Raw genomic sequence first — 12092 nt, 5'->3', positions numbered from 1 at the left:
CTACTGGTGGATTAATGGGGAAGCAGGTAGCCTAGCACTACTGGTGGATTAATGGGGAAGCAGGTAGCCTAGCACTACTGGTGGATTAATGGGGAAGCAGGTAGCCTAGCACTACTGGTGGATTAATGGGGAAGCAGGTAGCCTAGCACTACTGGTGGAGTAACACACTACTGGTGGATTATCTGAGAAGCAAATGGATTTACATGGCTTGAAATTTATTGTTCTGTTTGAAAACAAAGTTAGAAACCTGATCTAACCTTATTATGTTTGATGAATTTGCAGCCTATGATATAGAATAATTCTGAGCCGGAGCCACAGGGCCTTTCTTATATATATATATATATATATATATATATATATATATATATATATATATATATATATATATATATATATATATATATATATATATATATATATATATCACACTGGCCGATTCCCACCAAGGCAGGGTGGCCCACCAAGGCAGGGTGGCCTGAAAAAGAAAAACTTTCACCATCATTCACCCCTCAAGGAAGGTTCCTTGATGTTGGTGAGGGGCTCTTGATTTAGGGAATTGGATCTGTGCTCCAGTTCCCCAAATTAAGCCTGAATGCCTTCCACATCCCCCCCCCCAGGCGCTGTATAATCCTCCGGGTTTAGCGCTTCCCCCTTGATTGTAATAATAATAATCACCATCATTCACTCCATCACTGTCTTGCCAGAAGGGTGCTTTACACTACAGTTTTTAAACTGCAACATTAACACCCCTCCTTCAGAGTGCAGGCACTGTACTTCCCATCTCCAGGACTCAAGTCCGGCCTGCCGGTTTCCCTGAACCCCTTCATAAATGTTACTTTGTTCACACTCCAACAGCACGTCAAGTATTAAAAACCATTTGTCTCCATTCACTCCTATCAAACACGCTCATGCATGCCTGCTGGAAGTCCAAGCCCCTCGCACACAAAACCTCCTTTACCCCCTCCCTCCAACCTTTCCTAGGCCGACCCATACCCCGCCTTCCTTCCACTACAGACTGATACACTCTTGAAGTCACTCTGTTTCACTCCATTCTCTCTACATGTCCGAACCACCTCAACAACCCTTCCTCAGCCCTCTGGACAACAGTTTTGGTAATCCCGCACCTCGTCCTAACTTCCAAACTACGAATTCTCTGCATTATATTCACACCACACATTGCCCTCAGACATGACATCTCCACTGCCTCTAGCCTTCTCGTCGCTGCAACATTCATCACCCATGCTTCACACCCATATAAGAGCGTTGGTAAAACTATACTCTCATACATTCCCCTCTTTGCCTCCAAGGACAAAGTTCTTTGTCTCCACAGACTCCTAAGTGCACCGCTCACCCTTTTCCCCTCATCAATTCTATGATTCACCTCATCTTTCATAGACCCATCCGCTGACACGTCCACTCCCAAATATCTGAATACATTCACCTCCTCCATACTCTCTCTCTCCAATCTGATATCCAATCTTTCATCACCTAATCTTTTTGTTATCCTCATAACCTTACTCTTTCCTGAATTCACTTTTAATTTTCTTCTTTTGCACACCCTACCAAATTCATCCACCAATCTCTGCAACTTCTCTTCAGAATCTCCCAAGAGCACAGTGTCATTAGCAAAGAGCAACTGTGACAACTCCCACTTTATGTGTGATTCTTCATCTTTTAACTCCACGCCTCTTGCCAAGACCCTCGCATTTACTTCTCTTACAACCCCATCTATAAATATATTAAACAACCACGGTGACATCACACATCCTTGTCTAAGGCCTACTTTTACTGGGAAATAATTTCCCTCTTTCCTACATACTCTAACTTGAGCCTCACTATCCTCATAAAAACTCTTCACTGCTTTCAGTAACCTACCTCCTACACCATACACCTGCAACATCTGCCACATTGCCCCCCTATCCACCCTGTCATACGCCTTTTCCAAATCCATAAATGCCACAAAGACCTCTTTAGCCTTATCTAAATACTGTTGACTTATATGTTTCACTGTAAACACCTGGTCCACACACCCCCTACCTTTCCTAAAGCCTCCTTGTTCATCTGCTATCCCATTCTCAGTCTTACTCTTAATTCTTTCAATAATAACTCGACCATATACTACCATATATATATATATATATATATATATATATATATATATATATATATATATATATATATATATATATATATATATATATTAGAGAGAGAGAGAGAGAGAGAGAGAGAGAGAGAGAGAGAGAGAGAGAGAGAGAGAGACAGAGAGAGAGAGAGAGAGAGAGAGAGAGAGAGAGAGAGAGAGAGAGAGAGAGAGAGAGAGAGAGAGAGAGAGAGAATCTCGTAATGACTCGATTGCAATCAAACCTGGACTGGAGTTTTGCGACTCAGTCGCCAAGGGTTTAACACTCACTCGTTCCGTGGTTTAACTTCACTGGCAATGATAAAATATTTGATATTTCTGTATCCTGGACATTGTACCGACTGATTAATGAAGAGTTTCTGAAGACTGAGCCGTTAATCCAAGAGATGTTTACAGTAGCAGTGACAGCATCAGCTGTGATACGAGATTGTCATCTACAGCAGTTTAATGCGCCAGCGATGACACTTCTCTTCAGTGGATTACAGATTATGCCACCCAAGTGGCTAGTTTATTGTGTACCCCATATCCATCCTGTGGATAGTGACTAGTTTATTATGCGCCCCATATCCATCGTGTGGATGGTAGAGCAAGAGAATATGGATAGACAAAAAACCTAGCCACTAGGCCCCAAAATGGTTAACAGGAGTGCATCTGGATTTATATCTACAGTTCATTTATGTTAGAAGTAAATTTAGGAAATTTGCTAAATATATCTGATATATTATTATCATCAGTAAGATATCTTGACATATCACATAGGTTATTATACTGTATCTCTATATTGTTTAACAAGTGAATAGTTCAGCACATAGTGTTTAAGATAGTGACCACAGGACTTGTGGCGGGGGGGGGGGGGACAAGAAAGACATTGTGACATCGGTGTTCAATTTATTGTAGCCTGTCGTTCACACCATCACCTGCCCGGCCACACCTGCCCGGCCACACCTGCAGGGCCACACCTGCCCGGCCACACCTGCCCGGCCACACCTGCCCGGCCACACCTGCCCGGCCACACCTGCAGGGCCACACCTGCTGGGCCACACCTGCTGGGCCACACCTGCTGGGCCACTCCTGCCCCAAGTCTCGTTGCTTTCTTGCTATTTACTTAAACATAGGTTATAACACATCGTATAACGGAGGTTATGACACACGTTATAACGCAGGTTATAACGCAGGTTATAACGCAGGTTATAACACGTTATAACGCAGGTTATAACACGTTATAACACAGGTTATAACGCAGGTTATAACACGTTATAACGCAGGTTATAACGCAGGTTATAACAGGTTATAACGCAGGTTATAACAGGTTATAACGCAGGTTATAACAGGTTATAACGCAGGTTATAACAGGTTATAACGCAGGTTATAACAGGTTATAACGCAGGTTATAACAGGTTATAACGCAGGTTATAACAGGTTATAACGCAGGTTATAACGCAGGTTATAACAGGTTATAACGCAGGTTATAACAGGTTATAACGCAGGTTATAACAGGTTATAACGCAGGTTATAACAGGTTATAACGCAGGTTATAACAGGTTATAACACAGGTTATAACAGGTTATAACACAGGTTATAACAGGTTATAACACAGGTTATAACAGGTTATAACACAGGTTATAACAGGTTATAACACAGGTTATAACAGGTTATAACAGGTTATAACAGGTTATAACGCAGGTTATAACAGGTTATAACGAAGGTTATAACACAGGTTATAACAGGTTATAACACAGGTTATAACAGGTTATAACACAGGTTATAACAGGTTATAACACAGGTTATAACACAGGTTATAACACAGGTTATAACACAGGTTATAACACAGGTTATAACACAGGTTATAACACAGGTTATAACACAGGTTATAACAGGTTATAACAGGTTATAACAGGTTATAACAGGTTATAACAGGTTATAACACAGGTTATAACACAGGTTATAACAGGTTATAACACAGGTTATAACAGGTTATAACAGGTTATAACAGGTTATAAGAGGTTATAACACAGGTTATAACACAGGTTATAACACAGGTTATAATACAGGTTATAACAGGTTATAACACAGGTTATAACAGGTTATAACAGGTTATAACAGGTTATAACACAGGTTATAACACAGGTTATAACACAGGTTATAACACAGGTTATAACAGGTTATAACAGGTTATAACACAGGTTATAACACAGGTTATAACAGGTTATAACAGGTTATAACACAGGTTATAACACAGGTTATAACACAGGTTATAACACAGGTTATAACACAGGTTATAACAGGTTATAACACAGGTTATAACACAGGTTATAACACAGGTTATAACACAGGTTATAACACAGGTTATAACACAGGTTATAACAGGTTATAACAGGTTATAACACAGGTTATAACACAAGGCATAACCACAGGTTATAACACAGGTTATAACACAGGTTATAACCAGGTTATAACACAGGTTATAAATATTGGTGTTATAACACATGGTTACACACAGGTTATAAGCACAGGTTATAAATACAGGTTATAACAGGTTATAACACAGGTTATAACAACAGGTTATAAACACAGGTTATAACACAGGTTATAACATTACATTGGTATTATAACACAGGTTATAACACAGGTTATAACAGGTTATAACAGGTTATAACACAGGTTATAACAGGTTATAACAGGTTATAACAGGTTATAACACAGGTTATACCAACACAGGTTATAACACAGGTTATTAATAACATGGTTATAAACATTATATTATAACAGGTTATAACACAGGTTATAACACAGGTTATAACACAGGTTATAACACAGGTTATAACACAGGTTATAACACAGGTTATAACAGGTTATAACAGGTTATAACACAGGTTATAAACATTCAGGTTATAAACACATGGTTATAACACAGGTTATAACAGGTTATAACAGGTTATAACACAGGTCTTATAAACACAGGTTATATAACACAGGTTATAACAGGTTATAAATACAGGTTAGTAACACAGGTTATAACACAGGTTATAACAACACAGGTTATAACAGGTTACACACAGGTTATAACACATGGTTAGTAAACACAGGTTACATAACACAGGTTATAAATACAGGGTTATAACACAGGTTATAACAGGTTACAACAGGTTATAACACAGGTTATAAACATTCAAGTTATAACACAGGTTATAACATCAGGTTATAACAGGTTATAACAGGAATTATAACATTCAGGTTAGTAAACATTCAGGTTATAACACAGGTTATAACACAGGTTATAACGGTTATAACAGGTTATAACAGGTTATAACACAGGTTATAACACAGGTTATAACACAGGTTATAACACAGGTTATAACAGGTTATAACAGGTTATAACACAGGTTATAACACAGGTTATAACACAGGTTATAACACAGGTTATAAACATTGCAGTTATAAACAGGTTATAAACATTCAGGTTATGTAACACAGGTTATAACACAGGTTATAACACAGGTTATAACACAGGTTATAACACAGGTTATAACAGGTTATAACAGGTTATAAACAAAATTTAATAAATCTTTCCTTCAGAATGTAATTATTGATTATATTATTATTATAGTAGTAACAGTAGTAGTAACAGTAGTAGTAACAGTAGTAGTAACAGTAGTAGTAACAGTAGTAGTAACAGTAGTAGGCAACAGCAGCAGCAGCACTTACGCTAAGCAGTTAGCAGCAAATCGGCAGCAGCAGCAACTACGGGCTACAAGCAGCAGCAACAGCAGTAGCAGCAGCATAAGCAGCTTAGCAGCAGCAACAGCAGCAGCAGCAGCATACCAAGGTTACAGCAGCAAACCAGCGAGCAGCAGCATTACACAGCAGTTAAGCAGCAACAGCAGCAGCAGCACATACAAGCCAAGCAGCAGCAAATCAAGCAGCAGGCAACAGTCAAGCACCTAGCATTATACATAGAGGCAGCAACAGCAGCACCTAGCATTAGGAAGCCAGCAGCAGCAGCAATCAGCAGCAGCAGCAGCATAAGGCAGCTAGCAGCAGCATTATAAGCAGCCAGCAGCAGCAACAGCAGCAGCAGCACATGTTGGCAGCAAGGCAGCAACAGCAGCAGCATACCAGCAGTAGTAGTAACAGTAGTAGTAGTATTATAAGCAGCAGTAGTAGTAACAGTAGTAGTAGTAGTATAAGCAGCAGTAGTAGTAACAGTAGTAGTAGTAGTATAAGCAGCAGTAGTAGTAACAGTAGCAGTGTAGACTATTCTTCTTCAGATAAACTCAGGTTACGCTGCCACTCACTAGAGGTCACCAAGGTACCGCACACATACAACACACACTTGACCGCCAGTATGGCGGACACTAGCCCAGTGTCGTCACCTACAAACTACAGGTAGACAGTAAGCTAGTGATAAAGATGATGAGGATAAAGATGGTGATGAAGATGTGGTGGTAAGATAAAGATGGTGATGGTGGGGAGGCACCAGAGGCTGAGGGAGGGTGCCAGGCACCGTCCAGCAATAAGCTCCAACACTCAGAGCCAAGTGACACAAATAATCATTGGTAAGGAATAATGGAAGTCTTGGGCAGCAACACCGCCTCAACCCACCTGACTCCCGTAGTTAAGGTCGTAAATCCCAGCTGCCAGGTGTGAACACTACAGTCGTATGTGGGGTGGTAGGAGGGTCACTATGGCGGGAAGAAGAGCCACCTGATGGAGGGATAGGGACCAGACTGGCAGGAAAGGGACCAGACTGGCAGGAAAGGGACCAGACTGGCAGGAAAGGGACCAGACTGGCAGGAAAGGGACCAGACTGGCAGGAAAGGGACCAGACTGGCAGGAAAGGGATCAGACTGGCAGGAAAGGGACCAGACTGGCAGGAAAGGGACCAGACTGGCAGGAAAGGGATCAGACTGGCAGGAAAGGGACCACACCGGCGGGAAACGGACCAAACTAGCGGGAAAGGGAGCAGACTAGCGGAAAAGGGACCAGACTAGCGGGAAAGGGAGCAGACTAGCGGGAAAGGGAGCAGACTAGTGGGAAAGGGAGCAGACTAGCCGGAAAGGGAGCAGAGTCTGGCAGGAAAGGGAGCAGACTAGCGGGAGAGGAAGGAAGGAAGGGTGCAGGAAAGTAACAATCAGGGTGATGTTGGGAAGTGAGGTTCATCGCTGCCATTACCGTGATTACCAACACAAAAATGACCCAGAGATTCATATCTTGTCATGAGACGTTCATCCTGGGCTCAACCCTGTGAGGCGGTGCAGCAAGGGTGGTACGGTTAAGCGGAGGCACGTTGGCGGTACAGCAGTTGAAGCGGCAGTCAGTTATTGGCACAGCAAGTTGGAAGGTACAGCCAGTGCCGGTACAGGCAGGTGGCAATACAGCAGCGTTGGCGCAGGGCAAGCGCTTGGCGCAGCCAGGCGGCGGCACAGCAGCGTTGGCGCGTTAAGCGTCTGGCGCGTTGAAGGCGGCACTGTTGCTGCCGCCGGCAGCAGCGGCGGCATTATTGCTTAAGCGGCAATAACAAGCGCGCTGGCAACAAGCAAGCGCTTCGGCGCAGCAGCGGCGGCACGTTAAGCGGCGGCAACGTTAAGCGGCAGGCAACAAGGCGCGCCTGGTTAAGCAAGCGCTGGCGCTTGGCGCTTGGCTAAGCTAAGCGTTGGCGGCGTTAAGCGGGTACACGTTAAGCGGCAAGCGGTACACCGGGTTGCTGGGCCGGCGAAGTTATAAAGCGGCTCGGCACAGCAGCGGCGGCGTCGTTGCGCCGATGCTTGGCTGCAGGCGAGTTGGCAACGCACAGCGCGGCGGCACGTTGCGCGCTGGCGTTGGGTTACGGCGGCAATCAGCAGTACAGCAGCAGCTGCTTGGCTGCCAAGGCAGTGGCGGCAATACCGTTGGCGGCGGCACGGCCACAGCCAGGGCGCGTTGCGGAAGGCGTCAAGCGGCGGTCAAGTACGTTAAGCGTTGGCAAGCGTTGCGGCACGGCGTTATTGGCAGGCAGGCACGTTAAGCAGTCGGCGGCACAAGTTGGCTGGCCAATCGGTTAAGCGGCTGGCAAATGCTTAAGCGCCGGGCGCGTTAAGCGGCCAGGGAGCGTTGAAGGCGGCGGCACCGTTGCGGCGGCCGGCCTAGTTATGGCAAGTACGTTGCGGGCGTCAAGGTTAGCGGCATCGTTAATGTCATTGCGTTGCTAAGGCGGCGGCAATTAAGTTAAGGCGGCCAAGCCGTTGCTGGCGGCGGCGTCAGCGCGCGGTCAAGCGTTAGCGGCGGCGGCACAGGGCGGCACCAGCGCCGTTGGCGCAACGGCGGCGTTGCCAGGCGGTGCGCATTAACGCTGGCCAAGTTAAGCGGTGGCGGCGGCTTGCTTGGCGGCACAGCAGCGTCCGGAAGCCGTTACGGCGGCGGCGTTGAAGCGGCGGCACAAGCTATTGCGGTCGGAAGGTCGTTAAGCGGCCGGAAGCGTTAAGCGGCGGCATTGCGCGGCGGCATTGCTTGCTGCCAAGGCGCATTGGCGGCGGCGCCAAGGCGGCGGCAATGATTAAGCTGTCCATACGTTAATGCGGCAGGCGGAAGGCGGCGGCACGAAGGCTGGCTGGCGCGTTATGGCGGCACACAAGCGTTAAGGCGGCAGCAGGCACGCACAGGCAAGCGCTTGGCGGCAAGGTTGCGGCCAGCAAGCTTAAGGCGGCGGCACAGTGCCAAGCGTTGCTGCTAAGGCGGCGGCGCGTTAATGGCGGTGGCAACAAGCAAGGCTGGCGGCACAAGCGGAGGCGGCAGTTGCGGCGGTACATCGTTAAGCGGCGGCAACTGTTAATGGCGGCACAGCCAGTTGGCTGGCAACGTTGCTGCGGCGGCGAACAGAAGCGGCGGCACATTGCGCGGTTGGCAATAACGTTATGGCGGCGGAATGTTATTGGCAGGCAACACAGCAGGCGGCACGTTAATGGCGGCATGGCATTGCGTTACGGCAGCAGTTGGTTGGCGGCAAGGCAGGCGGCACGCAGCAGTCTGGCGAACAGCAGCGGTGGCACAGGCGGAGCGTTATGGCGGCTACGTTAAGCGGCGGCACAGTTATGGCGGCAACAGCAGCGGCGGCACGTTAAGGCGGCGGCACAAGCGAGCGGTACAATTAAGCGGTTGGCAGGCACAATACCGTTGGCGGCAATGGTTATGGTGGCAGGCTATGGTTAAGGCATTGGTTGGCGGCAAGGCATGCGTTGGCACAGCAGGCGGCGGCAACGTTAAGCGGCGGCAACGTTAAGGCGGCGGCAAGTTAAGCGGCGCGGCACCAAGGCGGCGGCAATTATTGCTGGCGGCAACGTTGGCGGCGGCACTGTTAATGCGGTGCAAGTACGTTGCTTAATGGCACATACGTTACGGCGGTTGCAAGGCGGTGGCAGCAGCGGTAAGGCAGCAGCGGCGGCAATCTTAAGCGGCGGTTGGCATTGTTCGGCCAATACGTTGATGGCAGGCGCGTTAAGCGGCGGCACGTTATTGGCGGCACAAGGCATGCTTGGCGGCGAGCGGTGGCGCAGTTAAGCGGCGGCGTTAGCGGTAAGGCGCATGGCAGTTAAGGCGGCAGGCATTGTTGCAGTTGGCGGCAAGCGTTACGTCAAGTTGTTATGGACGGCAACGTTATGGCGGCACAAGCAGCGGTGGCAAGGCATGGCGAGCAGCTTATGGTGGCACTGGTTATGGTACTGCTTATGGTAAGGCTTAAGGTTAAGTAACGTTGGCGCGGGTTGGCAACGGCACGGTTAAGCACGGCAATGGTTGGCAACGGAAGTTCATTATGGCGGCACGTTAAGGCGGCGGCACATATTGGCTACTGCGGCGGCAGCCGTTGATGGCGGCATTGTTAAGCGGTGAGGCAACGTTGCGGCGGTGGCAGCAGCAGGCAACCGTTAATGGCGGCGGCAATTACAGGCGGCACTGTTAAGGCGGTGGCAAGGCAGGTTAATGGTGGCGTTGGTTATGGCGGCACAGCAGCATGGCGGCGTTAAGCGGCGGCATTGCGGCGGCACACCCAAGCGGTTGGCGGCAAGCGGCGGCAATAAGCAGCGGCGCTTAATGGCGGCGGTCAACGTTAAGCGCTTGGCGCGTTATGGGCACGCGGCATTGCCAATGCGTTGGCAACGGCAATTGTTGCCAAGCGTTCGGCGGTGCGTTGAAGCTGGCGGCATTAATGGCGGCAGCGTTACGGTTGGCAAGCTTGCTGCGGCACGTTCAATGCTGGCGCGTTACGGGCGTCAAGCGGCATCAATTGTTGCTTAAGGCGGCGGCACGTTGCGGCCGGTTGCAGGCGAGTTGGTTGGCTACAGGCAACGTTGCTGGCCAGCAATGTTGCAGGCAGAAAAAGGTTAAGCGGTGGCAAAATACAAGCGGCGGCACAGTTAAGTGGTGGCACAACAGCAGCGGTGGCAGCGTTAAGCGTTGGCGCAAGTTAATGGCGGCGGCGTTAAGCGGTGGCGGCACCGAGCGGCACAGCAGCGGCATACTGGTTGGCACGTTGGGCGTTACGGTTGGAAAGAGTTATGGTGGCGGCAGCAGTGGCGGCATTGGTTGGTTGGGCAATGCGAGCGGTGGCACCGTTATGGGCAGCAAGGCATTGTTAAGGCGGCGGCAACAAGTTGGCGGTGGCATCGTTATTGGTTAAGAGGTTGGCGCGTTGGCTGCGGAGCTAAGCGGCGGTGCTACAGCGGTTGGCAGGCAGCAGGCGCCGTTATGGTAAGGCATTAAGGTTACGGCGGCAATTGTTAATGGCGGCACGCATGCGGCTGGCGCCAAGCATGCTGGCGGCGTTATGGTTGGCAACGGCGGCAATGGTTACCGCTTGGCGTTGGCGGCAAGGGGCAAGCGGCGGCAATGTTGCATGGTTACTATGCAGCGGTTGCGGTTGCTAAGTTAAGGTGGTCGGTTGGCAGGCAGGTACGGTTATTGGTGCCAGCGGTTGGCAGCAGTGGTGGTGCAGCAGTGGTGGTACAGCAGTGGTGGTGCAGCAGTGATGGTGGTTTAGAAAGACACGTAAGCAAACACTATAACATATTTATTAGAAAACGTTTCGGTCCTGGGACCTTGATCACTTCTAACATACAGAGGTAGAAAGACATATATAGGCGGAGAGTGAGATGTGACGCACGTGACCTGAGGAATGTCATAAGAACATAAGAATGGAGGTATTTATTACCAAGGTTTATACCAGCAATGATGGTGTCCACTTATCACCTGTGAGTGGTACAGCAGTGGTGGTACAGCAGTGGTGGTACAGCAGTGGTGGTACAGCAGTGGTGGTGCAGCAGTGTTGGTGCAGCAGTGGTGGTACAGCAGTGGTGGTGCAGCAGTGGTGGTACAGCAGTGGTGGTACAGCACACCACAGTACACCACACACACACACACACACACACACACACACACACACACACACACCACGCAAGAAGGCCTTCGACACAGTTCCTCACAAGAGGTTACTGCAAAAGCTAGAGGATCAGGCACACATAACAGGAAAGGCACTGCAATGGATCAGAGAATACCTGACAGGGAGGCAACAACGAGTCATGGTACGCGACGAGGTGTCAGAGTGGGCGCCTGTGACAAGCGGGGTTCCACAGGGGTCAGTCCTAGGACCTGTTCTTGGTATATGTGAGCGACATAACGGAAGGGATAGACTCAGAAGTGTCCTTGTTTGCAGATGATGCGAAGTTAATGAGAATCAAATCGGATGAGGATCAGGCAGGACTACAAAGAGACCTGGACAGGCTACAAGCCTGGTCCAGCAACTGGCTCCTTGAATTTAACCCTGCCAAATGCAAAGTCATGAAGATTGGGAAAGGGCAAAGAAGACCGCAGACACAATATAGTTTAGATGGCCAACGACTGCAAACCTCACTCAAGGAAAAAGATCTGGGGGTGAGTATAACACCGAGCATATCTCCTGAGGAGCACATCAATCAGATAACTG

At 48.4% G+C, this 12092-nt stretch overlaps 1 protein-coding gene across 5 annotated transcripts in view; it reads left to right on the top strand.

Annotated features, from left to right (window-relative positions):
• Nucleotides 1-12092, top strand: part of IA-2 (tyrosine phosphatase IA-2) — a 772548-nt gene that overhangs the window by 660500 nt on the left and 99956 nt on the right. The window lies entirely within an intron of this gene.

Source organism: Cherax quadricarinatus, chromosome 37 (assembly GCF_038502225.1).
Source record: "Cherax quadricarinatus isolate ZL_2023a chromosome 37, ASM3850222v1, whole genome shotgun sequence".
NCBI lineage: Eukaryota > Metazoa > Arthropoda > Malacostraca > Decapoda > Parastacidae > Cherax > Cherax quadricarinatus.
This window is presented reverse-complemented; position numbering and strand designations above follow the sequence as displayed.